Below are 5,906 nucleotides of genomic sequence, written 5' to 3'. Positions count from 1 at the left end.
TTCCAGCAGGAGGGAGATAATCCAAAAGGATTTCCAGAAGCAGAGGGTGGGCTGCATATTCCCCAATCTAACTGTAAAAGAGATATGATGTATCCATGGTGTATTTGATCCAATTATCCATTTTCCCCTGTCTCAAATAATGTCATTACCCCTGCCACCCTCCCCAAGAAGATACTGTAGCATCTTGGCATTTTGACAGCAATAGTCCCAAATAGGAATCTCGACAACAAACAAGCTATCATAAACTTCTCCATTACCCCCAAGATATGCTCAAAGTACCCCCTGAGATATATGAACACTATCTGTTCACAGCCCAGAATGATAGCCATCTTTGATTGGCTTTTGATTTTGGATCACAAGCGGGATTCTTGAGGTAAAGTTGTATAACAGTAATACAAAAGAGTCAGCCTGCCCAGAAATGAATAGCAAACAACTTTAAATGGCTATAACAAAACAGTGCACAGTGCATTAAGCATACCGGATTTTCAAACTCTATGCTTTGCAATTACATTTCGACTAAAAATTCCTTGGTGGGACTCAGCAGGGTGTTCCAGCTTAAACAACTTTTCTTGCTAATACAAATGAACTTTATGAACAAAGGCAGTTGGTTAGACAAATGTGGTATAATTAAGTCATTAAGCAGGTCTTATGATGCTCAAGCTCAATCAATAGATTTAAAAATAGTTCAATGGTCCCCCAGACTTCTTTTTTCCAGAAAAGAATTCGGCTGTCTTTCACTCAGTCAACTATTCCTAGCAGTTACTTAGGATGAGATGTTTCTTAAATAAAATTTCAAATAGTGTCAGTGAAAATAAAAAATTTTATAGAACTCTCCATCAACCATTGTGGCTAAAAAGAGCTGCAATGAGCTTAACAAGCTAGCTTAAATAGATAATTATTAATTCTGAATATAAACTTAGTCAAAAGAGATAAATAGCACCAGCATGGTAACTGAAAATATACATAAATAGCCCCAACAGGAAAGGAAGAAGAAGAAGAAAGACACCAAGAAAGTAATTTTGGGGAGGGGGGGAAGATATAATGGTCAATCTGCCAAAGACTTAATGAGAATAATATTAATCCCTAGTTTTAACCAGAGAGCATATAAAACCATTAACAGATTGTCCTACACCTTCTACTATAAAAGGGCCCAAAATCTCATTTCATGGATTACCCCCATGGCAGTAAAAGTATAGAAGTACCCTGTTTTCCCCAAAATAAGACATCCCCTGATAATAAGCCCAATTGGGCTTTTGAGCGCATGGCAATAAGGCCAAGCAGTTATTTCAGGGCTCAAATAAAATATAAGACAGGCTCTTATTTTTGGGGAAACACGGTATATGCCGTATTTTTTGCACTATAAGGCACACCTTTTCCTCTCCAAAAAATGGGTGGAAACGTCTGTGAGTGTTATAGAGCAAATATTGTGGTGTGGGGAGGGGGTTTGGGGCTGGGGCAATGTTCACCGCCGCCTGTCACCACCGCCACAGCCTGTCATCACTGCTGCCGTTCACCGTTGCTGGGGAACACTGGAGCCTTCACTGCCGAGCAGCTTATTGATGGTTGGATTGGCCTGTTGTGGCCCCGCCCTCTGAGCCTGTCCCATCGGAGGAAGAAAGCTCCGAGCATGAGGAAGAGGAGTCAGCCAGGCCTCCCTCTCCAGGCCCCTCCCCTCTGGCATTGTCTCAGGTGCCGGCCGAGGGAGAGGAGATTAGCAGGGAGACAGGTGGCTCGGATCAGAGTGACGGAGAAACATCATTCCTGGATGCACGCCTCCGAAGGCGTGATAAACGATTGCAGCAGCTTAGGAGGCGTGCTAGGGATTAGAACTGAGTCACTGGACCACACCCCAGAGACTATATAATAGAGGGTAGTGGTCAGTGATCCTTGTGACGAACAAAACTAACCTTGGATAGTCACTAAAGCCTCGTTCGGAACTGCGGAGAGAAAGATTTATTGTTGTCGGACATTTGGAAGCTGAGTATTTGTCTTTCTGTGAAAATAAAGGCACTTGGCAGACGGTGTGTAAATCGCTGCCAAGTTGGAGATAAGACCTGGGTGCGTTCCAAAGTGTTTCCTTAACCCTCGGCTGGCTGTGTTTGTGTGTGTGTGTGGACGGGGACAGATCATGGCCTCCCGGAATACTGCCAATCAACTGTTCTAGGGGGTGGGGATCGCCACCACCAATCACCAATTGGCGGCGGTGGTGATCACTGGCGATGGGTGGCCGTGATCCCTGCCACCTAGAACAGCTGATCAGTGGTATTCCGGGAGGCCGATCCAACCACCAATCAGCTGCTCGGCAGCAAAGGCTCAAGCATTCCTCACCAGCAGCAGCAGCTCAGCTCAGCTCAGTTGACCAGCGGTGGGCGCAACAGAGCAGAGCCCTGATGAGTGACATGCTGGGGCTGCAATAATGTGCTGAAGCTGACCAGACTGTTTGCTGTTTGCTGCAAAGATCCTTTTTTTTTTTCTTGTTTTCCTCCTCTAAAGCTAATGTGCGTCTTTTTTTTTTTTTTTTTAAATTTGATTTATATGCCGCCCTTCTCCGGAGACTCAGGGCGGCTTACAATGCGTTAAGCAATAGCCTTCATTCTTTTGTATATTTTATACAAAGTCAGCTTATTGCCCCCACAAACTGGGTCCTCATTTCACCTACCTTAGAAAGGATGGAAGGCTGAGTCAACCTTGAGCCTTGGAGAGATTCGAACCAGCAGAAATTGCAGGCAGCTGTGTTAATAACAGGGTGCACTAAACCCCTGTACTATCAAGGCTCTTATGATCCGGTGGGTCTTATAGTGCAAAAAATACAGTAACTATGGAAATATAAAACTTTTAGAATTCCTTAGAAGTAATAACATCAAAAGTATGTGAGCTCAAGGAATCTCCCCTCCTTGGAAGAGCTTTATAGCTCTCGCTGCCTTAAGAAAGTTCAAAACATTCTTAAAGATCATCTCATCCTGGGCAGTCTTTTTTTGAACTATTACCATCTGGCATACAGTACACGACAATAAAAACAAGGACAAATAGGCTGAAAAACAGCTTCTATCCCAGAGCATTAACTATATTGAACTCTATTGTATAGTGTAATATTAATGCAGTATCAGGGGTTTTCAATTCAATTGTATAAAATGTGAAGTATGTGTGTTTGTTTTATTTTTTATAGTTTTCTTATGTATGATGTACACGGAAGATGGCATTTAATTTCATTGTACAAGGTGCAATGACAATAAAGTAAACTTAAACTCTTCACCTATATTAACCAGACAGGGTATATACTTTCTGTTTAGGAGAAAGCAATAATATCAATACCTATGATAGTCAGACCCATCTAACTATAGACCCAACAGTCTTAATATATTGTATACACTTTACGCTAAGCATTTGAACCAGAACCCACTAAATGGGATGGCATCTAAGGCAGAATTGGAAAAGAACAACCTTGAAAGCAGGCCACTCAAATCAAATCAAAATTGGCTAATTTAGGTGCATGGATATCAATTCTCCGATACCGATTTCCCCTGTATGGATCCTGATTTTATTTATTTATTTATTTATTTTATTTATTATTGAATTTCTATACCGCCCTACTCCCAAAGGACTCAGGGCGGTGCACAGCCATGAAATAAAACACATAGATATACAAAATTTAAAATCGAATAAAATGGATTAAATAAATTTGGCTGAATTAATACCCATAATTTAAAATACCCATATTTTAAAATCCATTAAAATTTAGAATTTACACTTAAAAGGGAGAAGATTTAGGCGAGGCCAGCTTGATGAAATAAAAGCGTCTTCAACTCGCGGCGGAAGGTGCGCAGATCCGGAATCCTCCGTATCTCTGGGGGGAGCTCATTCCAGATCGTCGGTGCCCCCACAGAGAAGGCTCTCCCCCTAGGGGCCGACAGCCGACATTGTTTGGCCGACGGCACCTGGAGGAGCCCCTCTCTGTGGGAGCGTACTGGTCGGTGGGAGGCTGATGATGGTAGTAGGCGGTCCCGTAAGTAACCAGGTCCCAAGCCATGGAGCGCTTTAAAGGTGGTAACCAGAACCTTGAAGCGCACCCGGAAGACCACCGGGAGCCAGTGCAGCTCGCGCAGGAGAGGTGTTACATGGGAGCTCCATGTTGCCCCCATAACCACCCGCACGGCCGCACTCTGCGCCAGTTGGAGCCTCCGGGTGCACCTCAAGGGGAGCCCCATGTAGAGAGCATTACAATAGTCCAGACGAGAGGTGACGAGGGCATGAGTGACTGTGCGTAACGAGTCCTCATCCAATGGCTGCCCTCCTACAACTCGCTATTCCTCCTTGTAAGTGAACTCTTTCCATATCTACCCTGAATATGACCAACCTTCTAATTCTGATCTCTAATTTGCCCTAATTTGCTCTGCACATAAAAATTTCTATGGAATTGCCTGACTCAGGACACTAGTCACCCTAACTGGCAGCAAGAAGTCTGCTCTCCAACTTCTTCCCTCGAATCACCAGTTTGTTCAACCCAAGTGTTCCTTCTCCTGAACAATTATCCAAAGTCAGCCCTCCCCAAGAGAGCCAGCAGATTGACAACTACATCCTACCACCAATCTCTCCATCCTCTTTTGGAACGTATCAGGGTGGGCCCCCAAACAAAAAGATCAAAATTCTATTGGAGGTCTGTTCAAATTTGTTACAATTTTTTTTGACAGGAAACATGGATGTTGGGGGAATTTACAAGTATTTTTCTCTGTAATCCCTGTACAAATTGGCAAACCCAAGGAGGGGAGAGGGGGCTTTGCCTATTACAGCTTCCAACCTATGTTCAAACTGTAAAACAATTACCTCCATTTGAGGATGTTGTATCAGTTTTGTTAGTTTTTGAGCAATTTTCCTCATAACGTATTAATGTCTATCTTCCTTTTTAACAGCTCCCCAAACTTGCAACCAGGTTTGTATCTTCCTTATTCTTTGTCTGAATTGTCCCCAGTGCATACATTCTAGTAAGTGAGGATTTCAATGCAACATTAGGTCGTAATAATGAAGTCTTCTATGAACATTTCAATGCCTGTCCCCCTAAAGAAGTATTTGAGCTGCCCTTTATGTTTAGATCCTTCAAAAATACAAAATATAGCCTAGTTGGCTTTTGTTTGCTACATCTCATAAACAGGCTTCCCCTCAAATGTTACATGGCTTTGTCCAAAATGATTTCCCCAAACATACATTTGGGTGAACTCACAAGTTATCCATCATAGATTTAATATCTAGAGATATGGCCCCTTGCTTTAAGCATTTTGCTATAGCCTCTAGTGTCACCTCTCCTTAACTCTCATTTGCAAAGTTAGGAAAGGACTAATTGGGAACTAAGGACCATTTAAAATGCCTGATGGAAGGGGCTTCTTATAGGATTAGATGGAATAGCCCACTTGGAAGGTAGAATAGCTTAAAGGTTCACCCAGAGGAAGGAATTGTATACTTTTAAACCTTCTGTAATTTAGGGGCATACTCAATCTAAAAACTAGGAGATTGTGAGTTTTAATCCCGCCTTAGGGCATGAAGCCACTGTATGATCTTGGGCCAGTTACCAGTCACTATTTCTTTCTTTTCTTTGGGGAACAGGGCTATTAAAACAGCATTCAACATAAAGTTTGGTCTCAAAATCCCACTGTTGTTATTATGGGATTTCCAATGTGTTTTCTACACTTAGGCTCATTCATAAACGTAACATATTAAAAGAAAATAGCCTGACAGTGACAGAAACAAATGTTGACATACCAAACATATTAGCTCCGCTACACTGTATGGCATAAGTTTAAAACTCTTTCATGAGAGATTCTTGGATTCAGTTCCATATTTACAGAATAGAAACTACACAGACAATAGGTTTAATTATCTGGATTTTCCATGATGAGTTATTTTATTATACACCA

This window comes from Pituophis catenifer, unplaced genomic scaffold (genome assembly GCF_029215685.1).
Source record: "Pituophis catenifer annectens isolate HBS135680 unplaced genomic scaffold, rPitCat1.0.hap2 SCAF_1, whole genome shotgun sequence".
NCBI classification, from domain to species: Eukaryota; Metazoa; Chordata; class Lepidosauria; order Squamata; family Colubridae; genus Pituophis; species Pituophis catenifer.
The sequence above is the reverse complement of the archived record's forward strand: the minus strand, read 5'-3'. Positions refer to the sequence as shown.